The 14091-nt window shown below is 37.5% G+C and overlaps 1 protein-coding gene across 2 annotated transcripts in view; it reads left to right on the plus strand.

The window, feature by feature from the left end:
- The window catches only part of MEF2D (myocyte enhancer factor 2D), a 118636-nt gene that overhangs the window by 68941 nt on the left and 35604 nt on the right, over positions 1–14091 (plus strand). The window contains exon 13 of one of the 2 annotated variants that reach the window (XM_074223213.1): positions 319–1452. The exons of the other annotated variant lie outside the window; for it this stretch is intronic. The gene's annotated coding sequence lies outside the window, so the exon portion shown is untranslated. Of the gene's footprint in view, positions 1–318; positions 1453–14091 lie in introns of those variants that run through there. 2 annotated transcript variants of the gene reach the window in all.

Below are 14091 nucleotides of genomic sequence, written 5' to 3' on the forward strand. Positions count from 1 at the left end.
ACAAATAAAAGTATTTTGGTGTAGGGGAAATATCACCATCCTGAGAGTCAAAAATTTGAAAGTTTTAATCCTGCCATTTGATAGCTATGTGACTATGGTCAAATCATTTTCACTTTCCTTTGCCTTAGCTTTTCTGTCTGTTAAAAAAATAAATTCAATTTACTTTCAAAGTTGTCCTGTTTTGTTTTCTTCTGAACTTCCTTCTCTTTTCTTGTCTTAATTTTAAAGACCTTTCAATGAACCTCTTTTATTCTATTTTTTGTGATATTATCACTAGTTCTCTTCCCAAGTAAACCCCCCATTTATGATTTTTATCAGTGACTTGGATAATGGCAAGATGGCATACATGTGAAATTTGAAGATAACAGAAATCTAAGAAGAATAGTCAATACAATGGATGACAGAACCTGGATCCAAAAATATTGTGACAAACTATATCATTGGGTTAAATCTAATAAAATGAAATTTAATAATGTAAAATCATAAGAAAACACAACTACAAGATTGGGGAAGGTAAGATCATGACACTTACCAATCTGAAAAAGATCTGGAGTTCTTAAGGTCCTGCAAACTCAATGAGTCAAAAGTGTAGTATGTGTTGTTTTAGGCTGAATTAAAGAGACATGATGTCCAGAGCCAGGAAGGTTATTATCTTCTGCTGCAGTTCTTCTCTTGTCAGAATATCTCAGAAATATTGAATTTATTTCTGGTTGTCACACTTTAAAAAGAAAATTGATAAGCTAGAAAATGTTTAAAGAAGGGCAACCAGGATTCTGAAAGATTTCTAGATGGTACTATGTGAGTACCTCTGAGTGTTTAGCATGTGTAAAAAAAAAAAAAAGATAATTAAGATAGATGATAGCTGTTTTCTAGTACTTAAAGAGTTTCAGGGAATCTGCAGCTTAGATTGACCCTCCTTTCTTTTCCTTCCATACCTACAACATGAAATTATTTTCTTTCAAATATCAGGTTCCCTCTCTTTCATGAAGCCCTCTGGATCCCCATGGCTAAAAATAACCTCTCCATCAAATTTTCTAAGTATATTGTCTATGCTTTCTTTTACTGCTCTGAGTTATTTCAGAATTAGTTCAGAGTTCAGTTTAAATGTATATATGTTACATGTAGATATTATGACCTCCTTCCCCAAGTAATGTCAAAACTTACTATTTTTCAAGTTTGTGCTACTAATTCCAAGCACAGTTTCTTGCATATAGTAGACTTTTTTAAATTGAAATTTATTTATTTTTTCCAATAACATTTGCAAGTTTATGAGTTCCACATTTTTCTACCACCCTCCTCACCCCCTTTCCCCCCCCTCCCAATGGTGGTAAACAACCTGGTAAAAGTTGTATAGGTACAATCATGTTTAACATATGTCCATATCAGTCATGTTGTGAGAGAGGAATTAGGACTAAGGAAGGAACCATGATAAAGAAAGGAAAAACAAAAGAAGTTTTTAAAAAATGAACGTAGTATGCTTTGCTCTGAATTCAGAATCTGTGTTTTTTTTCCTCTGGATGTGGATGATATATTTTCCTTAACAAATGTCTCAGGATTGTCCTTGATCTCTGAACTGCTGAGAGGAGCTGCATCTATCATAGCTGGAAATTTCACAATATTATAATTAATGTATACAATGTTCTCTTGGTTCTGCTCACTTCACTCAGCATCAGCTCATTCAAGTCTTTCCATGCTTCTCTAATGTCCATTCACTCATGGTTTCTTAGAGAACAATACTACTCTGTAACATTCACATACCCTAACTTGTTCAGGTATTCCCCAATTGATGGGCATCCCCTCAATTTCCACCTCTTTGCCACTACAAAAAGAATTGCTATAAATATTTTTGAACATGTGAGAATTTTTCCATTTTTCATGATCTTTTAGGGATATTGACCCAGTATTGATATTGCGGGATCAAAGGGTATACACCGTTTTTTCTTTTTTTTTTCTTTTTAGGTTTTTGCAAGGCAAATGGGGTTAAGTAGCTTGCCCAAGGCCACACAGCTATGTAATTATTAAGTGTTTGAGACCAGATTTGAACCCAGGTACTCCTGACTCCTGGGCCAGTGCTTTATCCACTGCCACCTAGCTGCCCCAGGTATACAGTGTTTTATTGTCCTTTGGGCATAGTTCCAAATTACTCTTCAGAATGGTTGGATCAATTCACTATTCTACCAACAATACATTAATGTCCCATTTTCCTATATCCCCTCCAACACTGATCGTTTTCTTTTTTTTAATTTAGCCAATCTGGTAGGTGTGAGATGGTATCTCAGAGTTGTTTAAATTGCATTTCTCTTATCAATAACGATTTGGAGTATTTTTTCATATGACACAGTAGACTTTTAAAATATATCAAGTTAAATTGCTAAAATTCATACAACCCTCCAGTAGATGAACCAGGACTAAACTCCTGTCTCCTAAATCCTGAGACCTTCTACCATACCAGTCTATTATTGCATACATTTCAGGGTTGGCTCTAAGGGAAGTGGAGATACAAAAAATAGTCTGAGAGCTTGATAAGTGCTGCCCCTGTTTTTGTTGCCCTTACCAGCTCAGATCTACAGGTCAATTCATTCTAGACCTAAGGGAAACTTTGAAATTCCAGTCAGAAAACCCAAGTTAGTTATGAAAATAGAAGTAGGTCACTTTTTTGGTTCAAATCTCAATTTCTGCATCTATAAAGTAGAAATATTAATATACTTTTACTTACTTCATAAGGTGGTTATAAAGAAAGCATTTTACCTCTTACAAAGCACTATAAAAAGTATTTTATTTTAAAATAAGTTTCAATTAATAGTTTCTGTTTCTCAATTATAAAAACACTTCTCACACAAATTAAATCAGATTTAAATAACTAGGCAAATATCAACTACTCATGGATAGGTAGAGCTAATATAATAAAAATGACAATTCTACCAAAACTAAACTACCTGTTTAGTGCCATAACAATCAAAATTCCAAAAAAATTACCTTAATGAGTTAGAAAAAATTGTAAGTAAATTCATATGGAGAAATAAAAAGTCAAGAATTTCCAGGAGCTTAATGAAAAAAAAAGTGCAAAAGAAGGGGGCTTAACCCTACCTGATCTAAAATTATATTATAAAGCATTAGTCATCAAAACTGTTTGGTATTGGCTAAGAAACAGAGTGGTGGACCAGTGGAATAGACTAGGTGCAAAAGCAGTAGATGATTATAGTAATCTGCTGTTTGATAAACCCAAAGAATCCAGCTATTGGGATAAAAACTCCCTCTTTGATAAAAACTGCTGGAAAATTGGAAGTTGGTATGGAAGAAACTTAGATTAGGCCAACACCTCACACCCTTTACCAAGATAAGATCCAAATGGTTACAGGATTTAGACATTAAAAAACTACTATAAGCAAATTAGAAGATCAAGGACTAGTTTACCTGTCAGATCTATGGAAAGGGGAGCAGTTTATGACTAAGGAAGAGTTGTAGAACACCAAAAACCAACTAGATGATTTTGATTAGATTAAATTAAAAAGCTTTTGCACAGATAAAACCACTGTAACCAAGATCAAAAGAAATGTAGTAAACTGGGAAATAATCTTTACAACTAATGATTCTGACAAAGGACTCATTTCTAAAATATACAGAGAACTGAGTCATATTTTTAAAACAAAAAGCCATTCCCCAATTGACAAATGGTCAAAGGATATGCAAAGGCAATTTACAGATGAGGAGATCAAAGCAATCCATAGCCATATGAAAAAATGCTTTAAATCATTAATTATTAGAGAAATGCAAATTAAAGCTTCTCTGAGGTACCACCTCACACCTCTCAGATTGGCCAATATGACCAGAAAGGATAATGATCATTGTTGGAAAGGTTGTGGGAAATCTGGGACACTATTACACTGTTGGTGGAGCTGTGAACTCATCCAACACTTCTGGAGAGCTATTTGGAACTACCCTTTGACCCAGCAATACCACTACTGGGTCTATACCCTGAAGAGATGATGAAAAAGGGTAAAAACATTACTTGTACAAAAATATTTATAGCAGCCCTGTTTGTGGTGGCAAAGAATTGGAAATCAAGTAAATGTCCTTCAATTGGGTAATGGCTTAGCAAACTGTGGTATGTGTATGTCATGGAACACTATTGTTCTATTAGAAACCAGGAGGGATGGGATTTCAGGGAAGCCTGGAGGGATTTGCATGAACTGATGCTGAATGAGATGAGCAGAACCAGAAAAACACTGTATACCCTAACAGCAACATGGGAGTGATGTTCAACCTTGAAGGACTCACTCATTCCATCAGTGCAACAATCAGGAACAATTTTGGGCTGTCTGCAAAGGAGAGTGCCATCTGTATCCAGATAAGGAGCTGTGGTTTGAACAAAGTTCAAGGACTATTCCCTTTAATTTAGAAAAAAACAGATATCTTATTGTCTGATCTTGTCACCTCTTAGAGTTCTCTTCTTTAAGGATATGATTTCTCATCTCACCCAATTTGGATCGAGGTACAACATGGAAACAAAGTAAAGACTGACAGAGTGCTTTCTGTGGGGGGGTGGAGGGAGGGAAGCAAGATAGGGGGGAAAATTGTAAAACTCAAAGATAGGGGGGAAAATTGTAAAACTCAAATAATATCTTTAATAAAAATTAATTAAAAAAAACCAATGGGGAACAATTCTGGGCTGTCTGCAAAGGGAGTGCCATCTGTATCCAGATAAAGAGCCATGGAGTTTGAACAAAGTTCAAGGACTATTCCCTTTAATTTAGGGGAAAAAAACAGATATCTTATTGTCTGATCTTGTTACCTCTTAGACTTTTTGTCTCTTCCTTAAGGATATGATTTCTTTCTCATCACACTCAATTTGGATCAATGTACAACATGGAAACAAAGTAAAGACTGACAGATTGCTTTCTGTGGTGGGGAAGGGAAGTAAGATTGGGGGGAAATTGTAAAACTGAAATAATATCTTTAATAAAAAAAAGTTTCTGTTTCTTATATAGTCAGTTGTCTTTACTCTTACTTCTTTGTACCTCCCTAGAGAGTCATTCCCCGTGACACAAAGTATTTTTTCTTTTAGGATTTTGCAAGGCAAATGGAGTTAAGTGGCTTGCCCAAGGCCACACAGCTAGGTAATTAGGTAATTATCAAGTGTCTGAGACCGTATTTGAACCCAGGTAGGTACTCCTGACTCCAGGGCCGGTGCTTTATCCACTGACACCTAGCTGCCCCAGACACAAAGTATTTTTCAGAAGATTAAAAAAAAATCAGCACAACTAATCAATACATTGAAAAAGTCTATATATAACTTCTATGACCCTCAATGACCCTAGAAGCCTTCCCAATAAGATAAGGGGGGAAGCAAAGATAATCATTGACATCATCATTATTAAAATTTTGCTTGTTATAGTGATAAGGAAAGAAAAAGAAATTGAAGGAATAAGAAAAAGCAAAGAGGAAACAAAACTATCACTCTTTACAAATGATATGGTAGTATATAATTAGAGAACCCTGGAGAATGAACAGTAAAAAAAGTTGAAACAATTAACAACTATAGCAAAGCTGTAGGAAATAAAAATAAATCCAAATAAATCATATATATATATATATATATATATACATACATATATATATATATATATATACCCAACAAAATCCAACAAGAGATAGAAACATTATATTTAAAATAACTGCAGGCAGTATAAAATACTTGTGAATGTACCTGCCAAGGCACACCCAGAAACTCTATGAACATGATTTCAAACACTTTCCCCACAAAGACTGATCTAAACAACTGGAGAAATAGTAAGTGTTGATGAGTAAGTAGAGTCAACATAATAAAATTGATAATTCTACTGAAATTAATTTGCTTATTTGGTGTCATATCAAAGAATATTTTGCAGAGTTGGAAACAAAATAGTAAAATTTATCAGTAAGATTAAAAGGTCAAAAATATCAAGAGAATAAGAGAAAAAAAAATGAAGGAAAGTGGCCTAGCAGTACCAGATTTCAAACTATGTTTTAAACAAGAAATAGGGTAACATTGTTGGAATAGATTAGGTACAGAACCTACAGAAGTAAAAGACCACGGTAATCTACTGTTGAAAACTCAAAAGATTCAAACTTTTTGGGCAAGAAAAACTTGAGCAAAAACTGGAAAGTAGTCTGGCAAAATCTAGGCATAAACTAAAATTTTATACAGTATGCCAAGATAGGATCAAAATGGGTAATAATTTAGATATAAAGGGTAATATCATAAACAAATTAGAGGAACATGTAAAAAAAATTACCTGTCAGATCTAAGGATAAGGAGAAAGTTAATGACCAAACAAGAGATAGAGTGGATCCTAGGAGTAATTTGATTTCATTAAACTAAAATGGTTAGAGGAATTTATAGCAAGTTTCTGAACAAAATTTATAAAATTAAGAGCTATTCCCTAATTGACAATGGGTCAGGGAATATGAATAGGCAGTTTTCCTTCTTACTGATGATTTTTCTTGTCATATAATCCCAGTAATGGAGTCTCTGGTTCAAAGGGTATGGACATTTCAGTCATTTTATTTTCATGATTCCAAATTGCTTTCCAAAATGGTATATCATTTCACAGTTCCACCAACAATGAATTTGTGTATTTATCTTTTCACAACCCATCAAACATTGTAATTTGTAATTTGTAATTGTAATTGTAATTTTGTAATTTGTAATCTTTAAAAAATTTTTTTTTAATAAAAAAATTTTTTTGCCGATTTTCAAGATGTAGGTAAAAGCTCAGTGTTGGGCAGCTAGATAGCACAGTGGATAGAGCTCCAGCCCTGAATTTAGGAGGTCCTGACTTCAAATAGGCCCTCAGTCACTTGCTAGCTATGTGACCTCGAATTCAGGGCTATCTCCAATCATTCTGATTCAGATCTGGTCACTGGACCCAGATGATTCTGGAAGAGAAAGGCTGGTAACTTAGCATAGCACCCACCTCTACTTAAATACAATTCAACTGGCATGTTATGATATCACCTTCCTGAAATCATGGTCTTCTTTGAAAAAGGAAGAACAAAAAATTTTTTTAGTTATTTTTGATTTGGGGTGTTCATTCTGTGAATACAATTCTTTTGAACTGTTCATATCCTTTTACCATTTATCTATTGAGGAATGGATATTAATCCTATACATATACATAAATATACGTATACATACACACATATGAATCTTGGATAACAAACCCTAATCAGAGAAACTCGATTACTTTTTTTCCCCATTTGAATTTTCTTATTCTAGTTGCATTGATTTTGTCTATGCAGAAGCTTTTCAGTTTTAAGTAATCAAAGTTATCTGTTTTGTCTTTTTGTAATTGCCTTTATTTCTTGTTTAGTTAAGAATATATCTCCTACTCATAACTGTGAAAGGTATATAATGTTTCTCTTTTAATTTTCTTTAGTAATTTGATTTTTAATAAGATGATCACCTATCTATTTAGAATACATTGTGACAGGTAGTAAAGATGTTAGTTTAAACCTAATTTCTTAAAGATTGCTCTCTCTGAGGCAGTTAGGTGGTGTAGTGGATAGAGCACCTGCCCAAGAGTCAGGAGGACCAGAGTTCAAATTGGATCTCAGACACTTAATAATTGCCTAGTTGTGTGACCTTGATCAAGTCACTCTTAATCCCATTACCTTAAATTAAAAAAAAAGATTGCTCTCCCATATTCCCAGCAGTTTTTATCAAAAAAGGAGTTATTTCCTATGTGATTTATGTTTTCCACTTTCTCAAACACAGGGTTGTTAAGTTCTATTTTTTTCTGATCTTTTTTCTAGTCTGTTCCATTGATTGATCTACCTCTATTCTTTAACCAGTATCAAATGATTTTGATGATTACTGCTTTATAATATTGTAATGGCCACGCAGACCATTTGTGTGGCCTTGGGCAAGCCACTTAACCCCATTTGCCTTGCTTTTCCTTCATCTTTACTTCTTTCCACAATTTCCCTTGATATTGTAAATCTTTTGTTTTTAACAATGAATGTTATTTTATCAATTTCAATAAATATTCCCTTGATAACATGATTGGCATATAAAAAGTATAGATTAATTTTGGCAGTATTGTCATTTTAATTTTATTGGCACAGCCTAAACATGATCACTAAATGTTTTTCAGTTATTTAAGTTCTTTATTTCTCTAAAGAGAATTTTGTGATTCAATCTATACAACTTTTCTTTTTGTGCTTTAATAAGTTGATTCCCAGATAGATTATACATTCTATAGTTATTTGGAATGGAATTTCTCTTTTTATTATCACATCTTATATGTTATTTGTTATATGGAAATTCTGTTGACTTTTGAGGATTTATTTTGTAGCTTGCAATTTCACTTAAACTATAATCATAATTAATATCTTTACTGATTCATTAGGATTTTCCAAGTAAACTATCACATGTTCAGCAAACTGAATAACTTTATCTCTTCTTTACTATCTTTATTCCTTTAATTTTTTTCTCATGTCTTATTGCTGTTGTCAGCATTTCTAGAACTATATCAAATAGTCATGGGGAGAGTGGGCATTCTTGATTTACTCCTATATTTATTGGAAAAGGTTCTAGTGTATCCCTATTGCATATATGTTGCTTTTAGTTTTAGATAAATGGTTTTTTATTTTATTTTTAAAAGATGTCTCTATACCATATACTTTGTAGGATTTTTAGCATAAAAGAATATAATACTTTGTCAAAGACTTTTTCTGCATTTTTGAGATGATCAAATGGTTTTGGATGTTTTGGTTTTTAACATGATTAATAATGTGAATTGTTTCCTAAATGTCAAACCACCCTTATATTCTTTGTATAAATTTAATTTGGTCATAAAGAATGATTTCTTGAATAAGTCACTGTAGTTTATTTGCTAGAATGTTGTTTAAAATGTCTAAAAGGTATTTAAAATTATTTATTTTATTAGTAACATCCTCACCTTCAGTTTGAAGGGATTAAAACAAATTAGGGTCCTTTTGCCTCCCAGGCTTGTCCTCTCCTTTACTTCCTCCTTCATCTCTTTCTCCCTCCCTTGGCAACAGTTTCTCATCCTACCTCTTCCCCAAGTTCAGACCTGTTATCCCACCCCAAGGCCTAAGGCATATATATCATAGGAAAAGAAAGGGACAGGGGAGTGCCTTTGAAAAAGGTGAAAAACACCTTTAAAAGAGAAATGCATGGGGTGGTTAGGTGGCCTAGTGGATAAAGCACTTGCCTTGGAGTCAGGACTACCTGGGTTCAAATCCGGTCTCAGACACTTAATAATTACTTAGCTGTGTGGCCTTGGGCAAGCCACTTAACCCCATTTGCCTTGCAAATGAAAACACATAAAAAAAAGAGAAATGTATGTAAAGAAATGCTTGTTGCTTTTCCAAATGGTAGCAATAACCTTATAGCATCATCCTTTGAAGATTAATGTACTCCAAACTCAGTCATTCCCTCCACATTTCCCCCACCCTGTACTTATCCCTAAGTATAGATGTCCCCTTTTCCTTCCCTTTTCTGATGGCTCTGGGTCTCTCTCAATCTGTGATTTGCCCTATTTCAGCTTAAATTTGTCTCTCCACATTAGAGATTACCCTTGTCCTCCCCATAATCTTTCCTGTTAGTCCTCTAAAGCAGGGGCTGGTCTATGAGTAAATTCTCATTTTCCTGATGGTCAGGCAGATGCCCTGCCAGATGAGAAGAGAAAAGAGGACATAGCCTTAGAGGGAAGTGATGCCAGCTGACCCATCAGGTTGGATTTTCATTCTTTGGGGTTTCCTCTGCATTTGGGGCTAGAATCCTCCTGCAATTAGGGTTCTTACAGTACATCTGAAATCAGCTGGGGGGCACTCAACACAATATCCTCTGATTTCCCTTTTTCTTTCCAATTTCTCTCCATTCCCTGCCAACATTATGTCCCACCCTCCTTTCAGTGTGTTTCCCTCTTTTAATCTTTTCCTTTGCTTCAGATTCCTCTCTACCATGGCTTTATCTGTCTTCTCTGGCTTTCTTCTACTTTTCTGATTCTTAAAAAGAGAGTCAGAGCTAGACAGAATCTAAGAGGCCATAAACTCCAACTCCTTTATTTTACAGTTGAGGAAACTGAGGCACAGAGGGACAAAATGACTTGACCAAAATCACTCAATTAATAAACCTCTGAGAAAGAATTTGAACCCAGCTATTCCTGATTCCAAGTCTGGTACTCTTATCTACTAATCCCATACTAATTATGTTTGGTCTTTCTTTTCTTCTCCTGTCATTGTTCCCTTTCTCTATCTTTAGTTTTCTATATCTCTTTCCTATCTTTTTTCTTTATTTTCTTCTTTTGTTTCTTTCCCCTCCTTTATATCTCTCTACCCTTTCTCCTCTTTTTTTCTTTATTTCTTTCCCTCCTCCCGCAATCCTCCCCCCCAATAACTCATTATTGACAATTCCGTACAATCTCCCTCACCAAGATGGTCCGAAGTTGCCCCTTATCTTTGCAGTTCAGGAGGAAGAAGGGAAAACACGGTGGGTTAGAAGAGGCGAGGCAGGCTCCGAGATTGCAGAATCACTTTCTCCTCTACCAACCTCTGCCTTTCTGGGGCTAAGCCGAAAAGTTCACCTCCTGATGAGGTTGTACCAAATCTGAGTCCTTAACGACTGGAGCCAGCTTAGTCTTTTCGGGGCTCCGCTCTAAAGTCACAGCCTGAAGGAAGTGTCTAATACTTATCAATATCCCTTATACATAAACCTTCTAGGCAAAGGCCTGCAAGAGCCAGGGTTTAGGAGTGCGGTGGTGGTCAGTGTCGGGATACCAAATACACAAATGGTCTGCTTGGCCACAGCAGCTCCTAGTCCAACTTTTCTAAGGATGGGTTTGTAGATGCCGCCTCATCTCACGTAAATCCTTAGAAAATGCCCATTCACCACATTTTTTCGCAGGAGCGGGGGTGGAGGAAGGGGAAGAAGGTTAAAAGTGACCTGACTTAAGGGCGAAGACTTGGAGGAAATTTAGGACCATGAAGGTTGCTGGATCCAGGTGCAGCCCCCTAGGACTCCGGAGCTCTCAGGGAGTTCCCTCCCTCCTTCCCTCCACCCCCACCCCCCCTACAAAACGATCCCCTGGAAGCGGCCGGCGGGTAGACTGCCTCGGGAGTCCCTCACTTCTGTCCTAGCCCCCTCGGATTCCCGACCCGCCGGCCTCCCTCCTACTGAAGTCTGCAACCTGGGCTTGTTTGCCTCCTCCCTTGCCACAGCCTTCCCAGTTAGTCTTCCAGCTCTTCGCTCTCTTCGGGTTTATCAGGCGACCCTTTCTTCGGTTTTCTTCTCATTTCTTCTGGATTTCGTTTCCCTAGTCTCTCTGTACGCTCATCTCAGTCGAGTTTGGGGGGCTTGTTTGGCTTTTAAGAGATTCAACGGTTTCATTCTCTTTCTCCTGCCTTATTTCTAGTCTTCTTTCCTACTCTGATCCCTGCAGGACTCCACTGACTCGCTCTCCCTCCTCTGCCACGTCCGTCCCCGGGTGTCCACGCTCCCTGCCCCCACTTCCCCCCGGGCCCAGTCACTCTGCCCAAAGCCCGGGCCGAGCGAATCGCTCTCACTTTGTCCGACGCGGGCAGCCCGGGAGCCGCGGCGTGACTCTCTTCCCTGGCACCTTAGAAACAGGGCTGGGCCAAGGGAGAGAAGACAGAAGAAAAAGAAAGACTGAGAGGGAGACAGAGGATAAAGGAAGGTGGAGGGAGCCGAGAGAGTAGCTAAGACAAGAAGAGCAAACTTACTGCTTGGACTTAGTTCACGGGTCATTGCAAGAACTGTAGCCCGGAAAGTAAGCAAACTCATCCACCTATAGGCACAGAAGTCCCGAAGGTGCACATTCACTTTCTCTCTCCCCCCACCATGCACCACAGAGATGTGTGTGTGTGTGTGTGTGTGTGTGTGTGTTTGTGTGTGTGTGTATAGATTACATTTACCTAACCACACCTAGACACACAAATACACAAGCATAGGCACACACCCATCACCTCTGAAGAGCCGGCAAGGGCACACACACACGGAGTCTTATGTATGCCCATATACAAAACCACTCTTAAAAGCATGTCATTTACCAGTGGTGTTTGTCCTCAGGATTCACAAATTGGACGAGAGTGTCACCATCAAGTAAACTTACACTGCGGGCATCTAGGGATATAACATGAAAATAAATACCTCCATATCTACTTCTCCATTTATATAGATGCATGTGACTCCACAGATAGAGAGGAGAGAAGACAATATAAGTAGTCGCTCTGAACCATGAACCCCCAAGATATGTATAGTTTGTCTCTGTTTGAATCCCAGAGATCCCATACAGGTGTCTGTACCCAGGAAAGCAACAGTCAGATGTGTCCGTCTCTGAAAAGTATCTCCGTGTTCAGGAGAGAATATGCCAAAGAGAAAGAAGGGAGACATATATGTCCAGATTCCTAAGGAGAGACAATTATGTGAAACTGATGGGGGAATCATATAAACATAAGCTTACGTTATATAATCATTACATAATTTTATCCCAAGAGTCCTACCACATCATACTGTGTTGTAGAAGACACACAAACGTCATTCCACATATATCTAGAGAGAGACAACTGTTTGTGAGAAACAAGAGAGTAATTGGGGTTATACAGATAGAAGCCGATATAAGGAGTTGGAGAGGTAAGTATATGTTCGCATTGTTTCATATAGTATGCAATTTATGTTATATATCAAGTATATATTACATATCATATACGATAAACAGATCGTGATCTATGTGGATTTATTCATCTTGTGGAAATTAAACTGCAGATGATGGCGTAAGCAGGGCAAAACCAGAGATCTTTGGGTTCAGCCGCAACAAAGTCTAGATACCAGTCGGATTGGAGGGAGGAGCAGGGAGCAGGGGTAGACCAGTTTCCCCGGTTTGAAGAGAGGAACGGTTGGTATTCACGAAGACTTCACTCCTCTCCATACATACTCATATACACGGAATTCACAGATATCCCTGCTGTGTCCTAAGGCACACGAGGGTGGGGGAGGAGGAGAAGGTAGGATGAGTCTAGCTCACACACACACACACACACACACACACCCCACACACACAAGCCCGAGTCACAAACACACACACACACACACACACACACACACACACACACACACACACACACACACAAGCCCGAGTCACAAACACACACCGAGAAAAAAAGCGTTTTAGGCTGCCACATGGCTAAAGCGACAGCTCCCGGTTGCACCGGTTGTACTGCAGCTCCTCTGTGGGCGATTCAGAGGTGGGGAATGCAAACATATACATACTCCACGTACACAGCATGTACAGACAAGGTCCTGATAATTACACGTCATGAAATAATGGCATCTTTAGTTACCAACGCCCAGCTTTGACTCTATGCAGATGTGTTTATCTAGGAGAGACATTAGCGGAAATAGATCTATTTATATAAATTCAAACCAATTCTTTTCTAGAAGATGGGAGGGGGGTCTCTAAATAACCACCCAGTCTCATCTCTTCAGAGATATACTTCTGTGGAGGAGTTTGGTTGGGAGGGGGAGGGGAGGAAATATAGAAAAGATTTCTATATGAATATAGATAGGAGTCCAAGCGATCCTCTACTGTGGAAAATGGGATAGATGTAAAAAAGACGCCTATATAGAAACAAGAGTGTTGTGTGTTTGATACTGTATCATAGCTCTCTGTCATTGATCCAGTATTTTATTTATCTACAGCTTCTTACTCTATTTCCTTTTTCCTTATTCTGTTTCTTCTTGACTGCCAGATGTACATTTAGATGTGGGGGGGGGGGTTGCGGAGAGAGAGAGACAGAGAGAGAGGTAATATAACGAATCTCTTAATGGGTGGAATACAAATCTTTTGTACGGAGAAAATCAGATATCCCTCTAGATCATTAGGAGCAGTCATTCATTAAGTACAGAGACGCCAATATGCCCCACTTATAACCGTATAGCGATGTTAGACTGGAGCAAAGAGACAATCCTAGGGTCTCATCCAGTTCTTTGAAGTGGAAGATGGAAACCCAAGGAGAAATTTAACTCTCGAAAGGGTTCAGGAGTACGCGGCACTTTTAAACAAACAT

Source organism: Macrotis lagotis, chromosome 2 (genome assembly GCF_037893015.1).
Source record: "Macrotis lagotis isolate mMagLag1 chromosome 2, bilby.v1.9.chrom.fasta, whole genome shotgun sequence".
Classification (NCBI taxonomy): domain Eukaryota; kingdom Metazoa; phylum Chordata; class Mammalia; order Peramelemorphia; family Peramelidae; genus Macrotis; species Macrotis lagotis.